Source organism: Eriocheir sinensis, chromosome 18 (assembly GCF_024679095.1).
Source record: "Eriocheir sinensis breed Jianghai 21 chromosome 18, ASM2467909v1, whole genome shotgun sequence".
Taxonomy (NCBI): Eukaryota; Metazoa; Arthropoda; class Malacostraca; order Decapoda; family Varunidae; genus Eriocheir; species Eriocheir sinensis.
Window position 1 is genome coordinate 17,957,024 of NC_066526.1, and position 13,052 is coordinate 17,970,075.

The 13,052-nt window shown below is 44.5% G+C and overlaps 2 long non-coding RNA genes across 63 annotated transcripts; one reads left to right on the forward strand and one right to left on the reverse strand.

The window, feature by feature from the left end:
• The first annotated feature begins 418 nt into the window (after nt 1-418).
• LOC127000397 (uncharacterized) lies at nt 419-3,662 on the forward strand. Of its 50 annotated transcripts, none has more exons than XR_007754003.1 (7): nt 993-1,122; nt 1,383-1,450; nt 1,516-1,583; nt 1,909-2,044; nt 2,243-2,372; nt 2,441-2,573; nt 2,642-3,513. It is a non-coding gene; the product is annotated as an uncharacterized LOC127000397 (long non-coding RNA). The 50 variants fall into 50 exon arrangements; XR_007754006.1 differs by lacking the exons at nt 1,516-1,583; nt 1,909-2,044 and adding exons at nt 1,714-1,843; nt 2,045-2,112; XR_007753996.1 differs by lacking the exon at nt 993-1,122 and adding an exon at nt 1,167-1,252.
• LOC127000399 (uncharacterized) lies at nt 1,346-2,741 on the reverse strand. Of its 13 annotated transcripts, none has more exons than XR_007754018.1 (5): nt 2,405-2,531; nt 2,210-2,339; nt 1,811-1,940; nt 1,681-1,745; nt 1,346-1,482 (listed from the first exon to the last, which is right to left on the reverse strand). It is a non-coding gene; the product is annotated as an uncharacterized LOC127000399 (long non-coding RNA). The 13 variants fall into 13 exon arrangements; XR_007754016.1 differs by having other exon boundaries at nt 1,427-1,547; XR_007754019.1 differs by lacking the exon at nt 1,811-1,940 and adding an exon at nt 1,941-2,144 and having other exon boundaries at nt 1,427-1,547; nt 1,681-1,810.
• Nucleotides 3,663-13,052: the final 9,390 nt, after the last annotated feature.

The following is a 13,052-nucleotide window of genomic DNA, read 5'->3' on the forward strand; positions in this document are numbered from 1 at the left end:
TTTTTTTAGTGAGTGTGTTTTGTTTTGTCTTTGAGCCGCCTCCTGTCATGCCAATAAATGAATAAATAATTAACAGTGCATATCCTTAACCCAACAAGGGGACACTCGACTTATACGTGACAACTCCTAGGCCGGTATTCTCAGACGCTTCTGTCTCTCATACCAACTTTTTCCACGGGGGTCAAAGGAGATCAGTCGGATTCTCATGAGTGTTTTTTTTAGGTCCATAGTACAAATAGGAGGTCAGACTACCACCAGGGTCATTAAACTACCCCTGGCAATACCCACAACGCCTACGAAAGCTGTGTGTGTGTGTGTGTGTGTGTGTGTGTGTGTGTGTGAGAGAGAGAGAGAGAGAGAGAGAGAGAGAGAGAGAGAGAGAGAGAGAGAGAGAGAGAGAGAGAGAGAGAGAGAAATAAATAAATAAATAAATTCATAGATGGAGAGCAAGGATGAAAGAAAGGGAGAAATAGAATGAAATAGAGAAGAGAAAAATACAGAGACAGACGATTAAAGAGAAGTGGGCCCCGATTCGATTGTTAGGAAACTCTAGCGGGCCGTCCTCGTGAGCGTCAGCACTCTCACTGGTGCTTTCTCTCCGCAGGTGTGTGGGTGCAATGTACACCTGAATGATGTTATTGGAGAACAGATTCCTACCAAGTAAAATCAATCAATCAATCAATCAGAGAAGGAAAATATAATAAAAAAGAAAAATTGGAATGAGAAAGAAAAGGGAAACGGATGCTGCGTCGCGAGCCGTCGCGAGGATTTCTTTGGTTGCTTGTGCGCGTTTTCCAGGCCCGTCGGTCTTCCATCCCTGAACCGATAAACGCGGTGACCGGCGCCTTCACAATAATTATAATTAATTTTATAATCCAGTCTGGTAGTTTTAAGAAGCGAGTTCTGGCATCCTCGCCTCGGCGGGGGTGTGGAGCGCCAGCGAGCCCAAGGTCTCCCTGGCGAGCAGGACAGGAGGGCTCCAGGCAGGGCTTCTCGGCGTCCCTCGGGGCCCCGACGGAGGTGCCGGAGATCTTCGGGCTACGAACCCGGGCAGGTGGAGCTCGTTAGCCGTGGTAGGCAATCTGCCTAGGAGAGCAAACTCCGAACAATAAACCCGGGCAGGTGGAGCTCGTTAGCCGTGGTAGGCAATCTACCTAGGAGAGCAAACTCTATACAAACCCGGGCAGGTGAGGCTCGTTAGCCGTGGTAGGCAATTCACCTAGGAGAGCAAACTCTATACAAACCCGGGCAGGTGAGGCTCGTTAGCCGTGGGAGGCAATTCACCTAGGAGAGCAAACTCTATACAAACCCGGGCAGGTGAGGCTCGTTAGCCGTGGGAGGCAACTCACCTAGGAGAGCAAACTCTAAACAAACCCGGGCAGGTGGAGGTCGTTAGCCGTGGTAGGCAGTTCACCTAGGAGAGCAAACTCCGAACAATAAACCCGGGCAGGTGGAGCTCGTTAGCCGTGGGAGGCAATTCACCTAGGAGAGCAAACTCTATACAAACCCGGGCAGGTGGAGCTCGTTAGCCGTGGTAGGCAGTTCACCTAGGAGAGCAAACTCCGAACAATAAACCCGGGCAGGTGGAGCTCGTTAGCCGTGGTAGGCAGTTCACCTAGGAGAGCAAACTCTAAACAAACCCGGGCAGGTGGTGGTCGTTAGCCGTGGGAGGCAATTCACCTAGGAGAGCAAACTCTAAACAAACCCGGGCAGGTGGAGCTCGTTAGCCGTGGTAGGCAGTTCACCTAGGAGAGCAAACTCTAAACAAACCCGGGCAGGTGGAGGTCGTTAGCCGTGGTAGGCAGTTCACCTAGGAGAGCAAACTCTAAACAAACCCGGGCAGGTGGAGCTCGTTAGCCGTGGTAGGCAGTTCACCTAGGAGAGCAAACTCTAAACAAACCCGGGCAGGTGGAGCTCGTTAGCCGTGGTAGGCAGTTCACCTAGGAGAGCAAACTCCGAACAATAAACCCGGGCAGGTGGAGCTCGTTAGCCGTGGTAGGCAGTTCACCTAGGAGAGCAAACTCCGAACAATAAACCCGGGCAGGTGGAGGTCGTTAGCCGTGGTAGGCAGTTCACCTAGGAGAGCAAACTCCGAACAATAAACCCGGGCAGGTGGAGCTCGTTAGCCGTGGTAGGCAGTTCACCTAGGAGATCAAACTCTAAACAAACCCGGGCAGGTGGAGGTCGTTAGCCGTGGGAGGCAGTTCACCTAGGAGAGCAAACTCTAAACAAACCCGGGCAGGTGGAGCTCGTTAGCCGTGGTAGGCAGTTCACCTAGGAGAGCAAACTCTAAACAAACCCGGGCAGGTGGAGCTCGTTAGCCGTGGGAGGCAGTTCACCTAGGAGAGCAAACTCTAAACAAACCCGGGCAGGTGGAGGTCGTTAGCCGTGATAGGCAGTTCACCTAGGAGAGCAAACTCCGAACAATAAACCCGGGCAGGTGGAGCTCGTTAGCCGTGGGAGGCAGTTCACCTAGGAGAGCAAACTCCGAACAATAAACCCGGGCAGGTGGAGCTCGTTAGCCGTGGGAGGCAGTTCACCTAGGAGAGCAAACTCTAAACAAACCCGGGCAGGTGAGGCTCGTTAGCCGTGGTAGGCAATTCACCTAGGAGAGCAAACTCCGAGCAACAAACCCGGCCAGGTGGAGGTCGTCAGCCGTGGTAGGTAATCTGCCTAGGAGAGCAAACTCCGAACAATAAACCCGGGCAGGTGGAGGTCGTCAGCCGTGGTAGGCAATCTGCCTAGGAGAGCAAACTCTAAACAAACCCGGGCTTGTGGTGCTCGTTATACTGTCGTAGACAATCCACGCGATGGGAACACCAAAGAAAAGGAAAATAAAAAAGAACACCAGAAAAATGGAAAATACAGAAACGAAACATCAAGAAAAGAAACAAAAAAGATCATCCACCTTTAGGCCCTAACATCACCAAAATTATGGATGGGTCTCTTCTGGGGAGAAAGCGGCTCATCCAAACCAAAGAACATCAACAAAAGGATGATATGAATAAATGAACATCAAAAAAACATAAAGAAAAACACATCAAGGAAAGAAAAATATAACAAACATCATCCACCTTCCGGCCCTGACTAACATCACCAAAATTATGGGTGGGTCTCTTCTGGGGAGAAAGCGGCTCACCCAGACCAAAGAACATCAACAAGGGATGATATAGAAAAGAACACCAAAAAAAATATGGAAAAAGAACAGAAAAAAAACATCGAAAAAGAAAAGCAACAGAAAAAATGAACAACATCAAGAAAAGAGAAATACAAAGAAACATCATCCACCTTTCGGCCCCAAACAACATCACCAAAATTATGGATGGGTCTCTTCTGGGAGGAAAGCGGCTCATCCAGACCAAGGAACATCAACAAAAGGATGATAGGAAAAAAATAACAACAAAAAGCATCAATAAGAAGTAAAAAGAAAAAGAACAGGAAAACATCGAAAAAGAAAACAAAAGCAATGAAAAGAACGAAAAACACGACATCAAGAAAATAAAATAAAACAAACATCATCCACCTTTCGGCCCTAACAACATCTCCAAAATTATGGGTGGGTCTCTTCTGGGAGGAAAGCGGCTCACCCAGACCAACGAACATCAACAAAAGGATGATAGGAAAAAAGAACATCAAAAAAGAACATCAAAAAAGAAAACCAACGGCAAGAAAACACAAAGGAAAAAAGAAAGAAAAGGAAAAGAAAAAGAAAACAAATAGAAAAAAAGAAAAGAAAGAAAAGGAAAAAAACAAAACAAAATAAAATAAAAATAAATAAACAAAATAATATAAATAAATAAATAAATACAGAATATAGTAAAATTAACTTACTGTCTCTAACTGCTTAACTAACTATCAAACTATCTATTTAACTAACCTACCTAACTGACGGTAATACAGCTGTTTGACTACCCATTAACAAACAAACTAACAAACCACTTAACGATCTAACATGGATAATGAGGTAAGGTGGGATTAGACTTACAGGAGCTGCCTTGTATAGACCAACCGGGCTCTTGCAGACTCCTTACGTTCTTATGTTCTTTTACGTTTAAGAATATGGCCCTTAAACTCCATTCACAAATCTTCCCTCCCCCATAAAACCCACACCTAACCTAACCTAATCTTCCAGTATACCCCCTTCATACCTGTGGCAATACCTGGCTGGTTGGGTGACTCCTTCCACCTCTGCCTGCCTCCCCTCCCATTACTCTCTCCGCTATAAGCACAAATCTTCCCTCCCCCATAAAACCCACACCTAACCTAACCTTCCTGTATACCCCCTTCACACCTGTACTAATACCTGGCTGGTTGGGTGACTTCTTCTACATCTGCCAGCCTCCTCCTGTTACTGTCTCCGCTATCAGCACACAATCTTCCATCAACCATAAAACCCACACCTAACCTAACCTAACCTTCCTAACCTAACCTTACTGTATGCCCCTTCATACCTGTGCCAATACATGACTGGCTCACTTCCCTACATTCAACCACTAACACCCCCCCCCCACACACACACACGCATAAAACTATCAAACCCTCATTTAAAACAATATATCAAACACTCACAAGAAAAAAACACCAGGACGCAACACTGTATAAGGCAAAGATGATGGTGGGAAGAGGGGTGAAAGGGGGGGGGGGAGAGGTCACACGATAACCTACGCATTACCCCGGCGGGCTCCTCCGTCCCCTTGGCCCGTGACCCCGCGCAGGTAACAGCAGACCCCCTCAGCCGGCGACACAGGACCGATTGTGACACGCAGGCTACCTCAGTTTACCTCTCCCAGGCATACCCATTTCACTGACCCACGCGTGAGGAGGAGGAGGAGGAGGATAAAATAGCAAAGGAAAAAGACGACGAGGTAGAGGTCAAGAGGGAGGGAGCTAGGAGGAAGGAGGAGGAGGAGGAGGGTTTCCATGACTGTTGAAGGTTTGTAGAAAAGATATATGAGAGATGCTGATGTTTCATAAAAGTAGATTATGAGATACTGTACGGACTAAAACGATTTTATCCTTATCTTTATTATTTTTGCATACCTTCCTCCTTTCCCTTCCCTCTTTTCCCCTCTTTGTTTCCTTCACTCTATCGTAGCTTTTGTTTAATACCTATAACTCTTACTCTTACTCTTCCCTTCTTTATCCATTCCTCGTATTTGGCCTCAGAAACATTCTTATTTCAGGGTTCCTTATCGTTCTTTCTCCCTCCTTCCTTCCCTTCATACATCACTCACTCCATTCATTCATCTCTTCTCCTTCCTCCTCCCTTGCTTTCCTCCCTCCAGCATTTCTCTCTCCTCCTTATCAAGTCTGTTTATATATTCCTTTCTCCTCGTCTTTTCTATCTCCACTCCCCTCCTCTATCTCTTTCCTTATTCTCTGTCATATTTCTTCTCTTCGTTCATCTTTTATTTCACTTATCTTCTGATCTATCCTTTCCCTTATAAAGATTCACCCTACCTTATCTCCCCTCTTCCTTCTCCCTTCTCCCCCCTTGCACCTCTCCTTACCTATATCTTCCCTATCTCCCTACTTTTTCCTCCCCCTCAATCGACTCTTCTTTATTTGGTATGAAGAAAAAATGAAAAGGAGAAAAATTCAGGGAAGTTTGAGAGGGGAAGAGATGGAGGGAGGAGAGCATTAAGGGTGATAGGGAGGGTGGAGGGAAGGAAAGATGGAAACGGGAAGGGAGGGAGAAGGGAAGGGAAAAAAGGGAAGAGGGAAGGAACAGTATAGCCAAGTGAAAAATGAGACGTGGAGAATGAAAAAAAAATCACGCTTGTTTTGGCAACACTGCAAATACTCTCTCCCTCTCTCGTTCACCTCCTCCTCCTCCTCCTCCTCCTCCTCCTCTTCTTCTCCCACTCACAAGGAACAGAGGAAAGAAATAATCATCATCCTTTTCTTTTTCTCATTTCTTTGTGTCCGTTTTTTGTCCAGCGAACTTTTTTCTCTTTTACTTTTTCAAGGTTTACGATTTTTTCCTTTGTGTATTGACAGAACGAGAGAGAGAGAGAGAGAGAGAGAGAGAGAGAGAGAGAGAGAGAGAGAGAGAGAGTGAATGCTGACCTAATGAGTGAAACGTTATAGAAAGAAGAGGAAAAGGAGGAGGAGGAGGAAGAGGAAGAGCAGAATGCAGAGATGAGTGATGAGAGGTTCGAAGTATTCTTATTTTTTGTTATTTGTTTCATTTTAGTTTTTTGTATTTTTCGTTTTAGGTAAAGTCCAAATAAGAAGGTTTTATTTATTTTTATCACATTTCTCTTACTTGTTTCCAGTTGTTGATCTTTCTCTCCACTTCATAATAGCCTCGTCTCCTCTTTCTTCTTTAACATCATCATTATATTTCTGCTCGCTTTCCTCTTTGGCATTTGTTTCGCGTTCTTTATTCGCCCTCCTCTTATTATCAGTTTTTTTCTTTGTGCTTCTTTCTGCTCGCCTTCTCCTCCTTTTCATCTCGGTTTCCTTTGTGATAACCTGCATGGCGTCTTTACCCTTCCTTTGGTAGTCATTTTTCTTGCTCGCTCGCCTTTCATCCGTCATTATTTGATCTCTATTCAAATGGGAACTTGTCTCTGGCACACACCCACAACCGCACACACATACGCACACTCAAACGCAAACGCACACACAAGCACATACAGAGAGAGAGAGAGAGAGAGAGAGAGAGAGAGAGAGAGAGAGAGAGAGAGAGAGAGAGAGAGAGAGAGAGAGAGAGAGAGAGAGAGAGTGTGTGTGTGTGTGTGTGTGTGTGTGTGTGTGTGTGTGTGTGTGTGTGTGTGTGTGTGTGTGTTTGTGTGTGTGTGTGTGTGTGTGTGTGTGTGTGTGTGTGTGTGTGTGTGTGTGTGTGTGTGTGTGTGTGTGTGTGTGTGTGTGTGTGTGTGTGTGTGTGTGTGTGGAGGTCTCTTCTTTATTCTGAGCCGCTTATGTTGTCTTATCCACTTGGGAAAAAAAAAAACACTAGGAACTTCTTTGGTCTTTCTTTTGCCGTGTTTTTTCATTATCTTTATTTATATTTTCATCATTATTTTTTTTATATCTTCTCCATTCCCTTTTCAACATATATTTTTTTTCATATTTTTCCATTTTTTCAGTTTTCCTCTTTTATTTTTTTGTCACATCTTGTTTATTCACTTTCATTATTTTCGTTTTCATTTCATTTCTATTATTTTTTCATTTTCATTTTCTTTTCTTCCTCCTCTCTTGTTCCTCTTACTTCCTTTAGATTTTCCTGTTTTATACCTCGTTTGAACCTCTTTTCGCAAGTCTTTACGTCTTTGTCAGAGAGAGAGAGAGAGAGAGAGAGAGAGAGAGAGAGAGAGAGAGAAATTAAGTTTGCCGAAGAAGTGAAAACTCGCACTGACATTTTTCATTACCTTTCTCATTCTCCATTAGCTTCCATCCATTCCTTACGCCCTCCTCCTTCTTCTACCCCCTTCACTTCCCTCCCTCTCTCCCTCTCCCCACACACCTTTCCTCCCTTCCTTCCTTCCTTCCTTCGTCCTCTTCCTTACCCTCACTCTAGTCTCCTTCCTTCCGTCCTCCCTTCCTTTCTTTCTTCCTTCCACCCACACACCTCTCCTTCCTTCCTTCGTCCTCTTCCTTACCCTCACACCAGCCTCCTTCCTTCCTTCCTTTTTTCCCACCTTCCTTGACCAATCTTTCCCTCCCTTACTCTCCCTTTTCCCTCCTTCATTCCTCCCTTCCTTCTTTCACACTTTCCCTGCCCCGTCCTTTTCTCTCTTTCTGTAACTCATTCCTCCTTCCTTCCTTTCTTCTTACCCATCTTCCTTGCCCCGTCCTTCTCTCCCCTATTCTAACACTTTCGCTTCCTTCCTTGCCCAATTCTTCTCTTCCTTATTCTCACTCCTCCTTCCTTCTTTTCTTCTTTCGCACTTTCTTTGTTCTGCCACTTTTCAACACTTGTATGGACTGCGTATTATGTATAGTTTCGTAGCTAATTCATTGTGGAGCATTTGTTGGTAATATCGAAGTTACTGTCCCTGTTTTCGCCGATAATGCAATAATCTTCGCCGAGTCGCTGGAGGTTCGAAATAATTCAAAATGTCAAATTTCTTCGTCGTTTGTTTTGCCTCACCTGTCACAGTTCTCATTTGGCTCACACTCTCTCACCTTTCCTTACTTTCTTTTCTGTTTTTGTCGCGTCGGGAGATAATACCTTTTCGGGATTCTAGGAGGGCTGTGTCAATCTCATGTACATAATTAACTACTTTCCTTAGTTTTCATTATCTTTCTTCTCGCCATTCTCCTCAAAGCTTTCTCTCCCTCACCTCCCACGTCACCTTAGCTTTTTAGATATTCAACAACGGCGGGGAAATACCAAAACCTTGACCTAACAATTCAATATGAGAAGTCTGTCATTCTCATACGAATACGAATTTCCGTTGTTTAGATTTTTATATCATACATAAATTCTCCTCTGGCATTCTCCTCAATACCTCATTTATCATATTAACCATTTAAATGTTAAAGAACCGAGGGGAAATTAAAAAAACCTTTACTTAACTTTTTAATCTGAAAACTTGGGGCACTCCGATTTTCTCCTTTTCTTTATTTTCTTTTTTTCTTTCTTTTTGGTGCTGCGTATAGCGCCAGTAGGCTCTCGTGAAGGGCCTTGGACGACCCTATCTCATTAATGGCGCAGGCGAATTATATTTATAGTGGGTGCCGTGATGTGTTACCGACTGTTCGCTACTTTTCATAATCTTTTCTCCCTACATTCACCTCTAGCGTTAACCTCAGCCTGCTCATACCGCTCCAGCCATTTGAATGTTGAGCAGCCGCAGGGGAATGACATAACCGCGCTCGTATCTCACGCTTAAATCTAAAACCTGTCACGCGGATCACATTGGTTTATACACACCGCATAAACCTCATCACGGCAGAGTCCCCGCCGTACCATACGCGTGCAGTACCCCCCCTGATCCGTTGCCATTAGCCGCCGCAATGATGATGAAAGCAGTAATAACGGCGATACATATAAACATTACGATATTAACAACGGCAGTAACTATAGAACACATGCCACCGCGCCTATGAACAAGTACTTACAACACGCAACACTATAATATGGCAGGTAATCGTAACACAAGGAAAAAAGCAGCACAACACAGTACAAAAACACAACGAAGCAGCAAAACACAACACAGCCAAACTCAATCACAGCAACTCAAACCTTAAAAAAAAAAAAATCCAAAACTACCCAACGCAACACAAACTCGACTCACATATCAACATCCCAACGCAACGAAATACAACACAAGGAAAAAAGCAGTACAACGCAATACAAAAGCACAACGAATCAGCAAAACACAACACAGCCAAACTCAATCACAGCAACTCAAAACATCGGAGAAAACAATCCAAAGCTACCCAACGCAACACAAACTCGACTCACATATCAACATCCCAACACAACGAAATACTACACAACACAAAGAGAGAACCAAACACAACGACAACACAACACAACAACAACACAACACAACACAACACAACACAACATCCACTCCAAACACTAATCCCAGCCAGCCAGCCAGCCCGCCCTGTCAGGAAGCACCGGCAGCATGCAGAACAAAATCATTTCATAATAAAGTTTCCCCATTTAATATATCCCCATAATTCGTGTTGGCAAGCAATAACGGAGGAAAGATAGCGTCCCAGGAGAGGGGAAGACCAGGAGGCGGCGGCGGCGGAGGAGGGAGAGGGAGAGGAAGAAAGAGGAAGAGAGAGAGAGACAGAGAGGGAGAGAGCGGAGGGATTGTCTTCTTCCATATTACTTGTTTCCTTTGTATGGTCAAACTTCCCTCGTCCATACAGCGATGATCCTCTGAGTTGTCCTCGTTGTCCCCATCATTTTTATCCTCCGAGTCGTTGCTGTTTATCATGTGCGTCCTGAGCCCCTTCTCGTGTACGTTTGTCAGAGCTGTATGTGTACGGTTGCTGGTGTTTGTGTGTGTGTCTTTCCCCCATGTTCCCTTTCTTTCCTTCCTTCTCTCTCGTTTTCTTTGTTGTGTTAATCTTTCCTCCATGTCATGTGCACCTCCACCTCATCTTGTGTACGTTTCCTGGTGTTCGTGTGTGTCTTTCCTCCATATTTCCTCCCTTCACATCCTTCTGTTTCGTCTTTTCTCTATGTCATGTACACCTCCAGCCCCTTCCATGTACGTTTAAAGAGCCCTGTGTACGTTTCCTGATGTCTTTGTATGTTACCGCTCTCCTCTTCTCTCCTTTCGTCCCTCGGTTCCTCTCTCTCCCTCCTTCATCTCTCTAGCTCCCCCTTCTTGCTTTCCTTCCAGCCTGTCCAGACCCTTGTGTGTTATCTCTCGTTTACTCTATCTCTCCTGTCTCTCCGACCCTCCCTGCCTCCCTCTCTTCCTTTTGCTCTCCTCCTTCACTCTCTCCCTTCTCTTTTAACCCTTTCTCTACTCCCTCTCCCTTGTTCTTCCCTCCTGTTCCTCTTTCTTCCTTCTATCACGCTTTCCCTCCTTTCCACCCTATCTTCTTCCGCCTGTCTGTATTTTCCCTCTTTCACTCTTCCTGTTTCTTGTCTTTAAATTGCCTTCTTCCTTCTTCCTCCCCTTTCTTCTTTCTCCTTTTTTTGCACTCTCCTTTATCTATACTCGTCTATTTATCGCTTTCCCCCATCCGTATTTTGTTATGTTTCCCTTCGTTTATTGTATCTTCCACTCCGTTCATTATAGTTACCTGAAATGTGTGTAGAGCGTAGGAACTAACCAACAGGCAGGTGAGAACGTGGAACAGCCGACCAGGTAAATTATGAGGTAGTACGTGAATAACTAAACCAGTGGAAGTGAAAATTCATTATTCGAACAGGTGTCTTCAGGTTGCAGGTGACACGAGAATAATTAAACAGGTGGGTGAGAGTAAAACGACACGGCAAGCTCCTCAAGGGTTTAAATAGTTGAGCAGGTGAGCAGGAAGGTAAGCATTTCATAGGTAAGGCGAGGTGGACAGGTGGCAATGAAGGTGACACATTAACGCCAGGTGTGTCCAGGGAGGTGAGAAATCGCATGAGTATTTAAACAAAGGCTTACATGGGCCTTGTTCCAGGTAAAGGTCACGCAGCTTACTTGTCCTCGCTGAATAATTAATGCGTTTTTTTTAATATTTTGTTATTATCATCCATGTACTTTTTGTTATGTAACTCCTACGCTGGCCCATGTTTTGCTGTCCTTGTCATTGTTGGTGGTGGTGATGTTGTAGGTGTGTGTGTGTGTGTGTGTGTGTGTGTGTGTGTGTGTGTGTGTGTGTGTGTGTGTGTGAGAGAGTTGAGATATAATTTCGAAAGGTTAAAAAATATCACCAACTATTTTATTTCTATTTTTTTTTTTTTTTTTTTTTTACCATTGCGCAGCCATTGACAAGTTAGTGAATTGTTTATCCTCACAACAGCCAATTACAGCGAACCCACCAAAATAGAAATAAAATCATCTATTCACTCAGCATCAACTAATACGAAACAAAACAACTAAACAAAAATTGGAAATATAAAAGCGAAAACAGGCGCCACATTCCTTCTCTTTCCGAACAATCTATTCGCGCTGATATCGAAAGTATTGTAGTCTATGCGATGGAAGTTATTACGGGCAACTCTTCCTTACTTACTGCCGCTATTTTTTACATTTATTAGAATATACACGCGCGTGGCCAGTCGGGCGCCCCACGCATATAGAAAACGCGGTGTAACATAAATAATTTTCCCTCTCTCTCGGGGGGTCATCTCAATTCATGGGAGGATGCCTGGTGTATGAGTATGGGGGGGGGAGGTGTGTGTGTGTGTGTGTGTGTGTGTGTGTGTGTGTGTGTGTGTGTGTGTGTGTGTGGTTATCAAAAAAACACATCCAGTCAAAAACATTCCAAACACACACACACACACACACACACACACACACACACACACACACACACACACACACACACACACACACACACACACAGTCGTTTCAAGGAGTAGAAAGTGCTAAAAGGTGGATGAAACAAAGGAAGGAAAGAAATGAAAACTAAGGAACGTACCATTAGTAAAGGAGAGGAGAGGTAAAAATCAAAACGGGGAGGGGAGAAAAGAGAGGGAGAAAAAGGCTGAATGGAGGGAAGGAGGGAAGAGAGAGAAAGGGAAGGGCAGTCTAAGTGCAGAGAAAAAGAACGAAGTGAAAAAGAGAGAAAGTGGAAGATAATAAAGAAAAGGTTTAAGAATAAGAGAATAAACGATATATCAGAGGAAGGAGAGAGAAGCGTAAAGTAGTGAATTGAAGAAAAGGAAAAGGGAAAAGAGAAATAAAGAAAAATAAAGAAAAGGGAGAGGGGGAAAAACGGAAAAAAGTAGAGAAATAGGCGAAGGGATGGTCTGAGAGAGAGAGAGAGAGAGAGAGAGAGAGAGAGAGAGAGAGAGAGTGTGTGTCTATGGCGATTGCACCCCCACCTTAGTCCATTAAAACTTTGCCTTGACTTTTATTCTTCACCTCGTTCATATCCGCTCTTTTTCTCCCTCTTTTTTTCTTTATCCTTTTCCTAATCCTCCTCTTCACCTTCCCATTCCTCTTCCCCCTCCTTCACCATATAATCCTCCACCTCCTTCACCTCCTTCTCCTTCCCTTTTTCCTTTAATCTTAATATCATTACGGATTAAATAAGCCATATAAGAGAGAGAGAGAGAGAGCACACTATTCTCTCTCTCCCCCAAGGGTACACACATGGCAGGGAAGTTGTGATTTTGTTTCAATTTTTCCCCGTGTATTGGAAGCGGATCAGCCTAATAAGCGCCGCGCGGCCAGTTGAGGCGCAGGTGTGTGCCTCACCTGCAATTAGTGTCACTGGGACTTGATTTGTATGCTGCCAATTGATATCAATGTCGTAATTTGATGTATATGTAATACCACACATACATGCACTCGCGGACACACACACACACACACACACACACACACACACACACACACACACACACACACACATACATTTTTTTATCTATTCATAGACGTACATTTATCCTTCCATACATACATACCCTT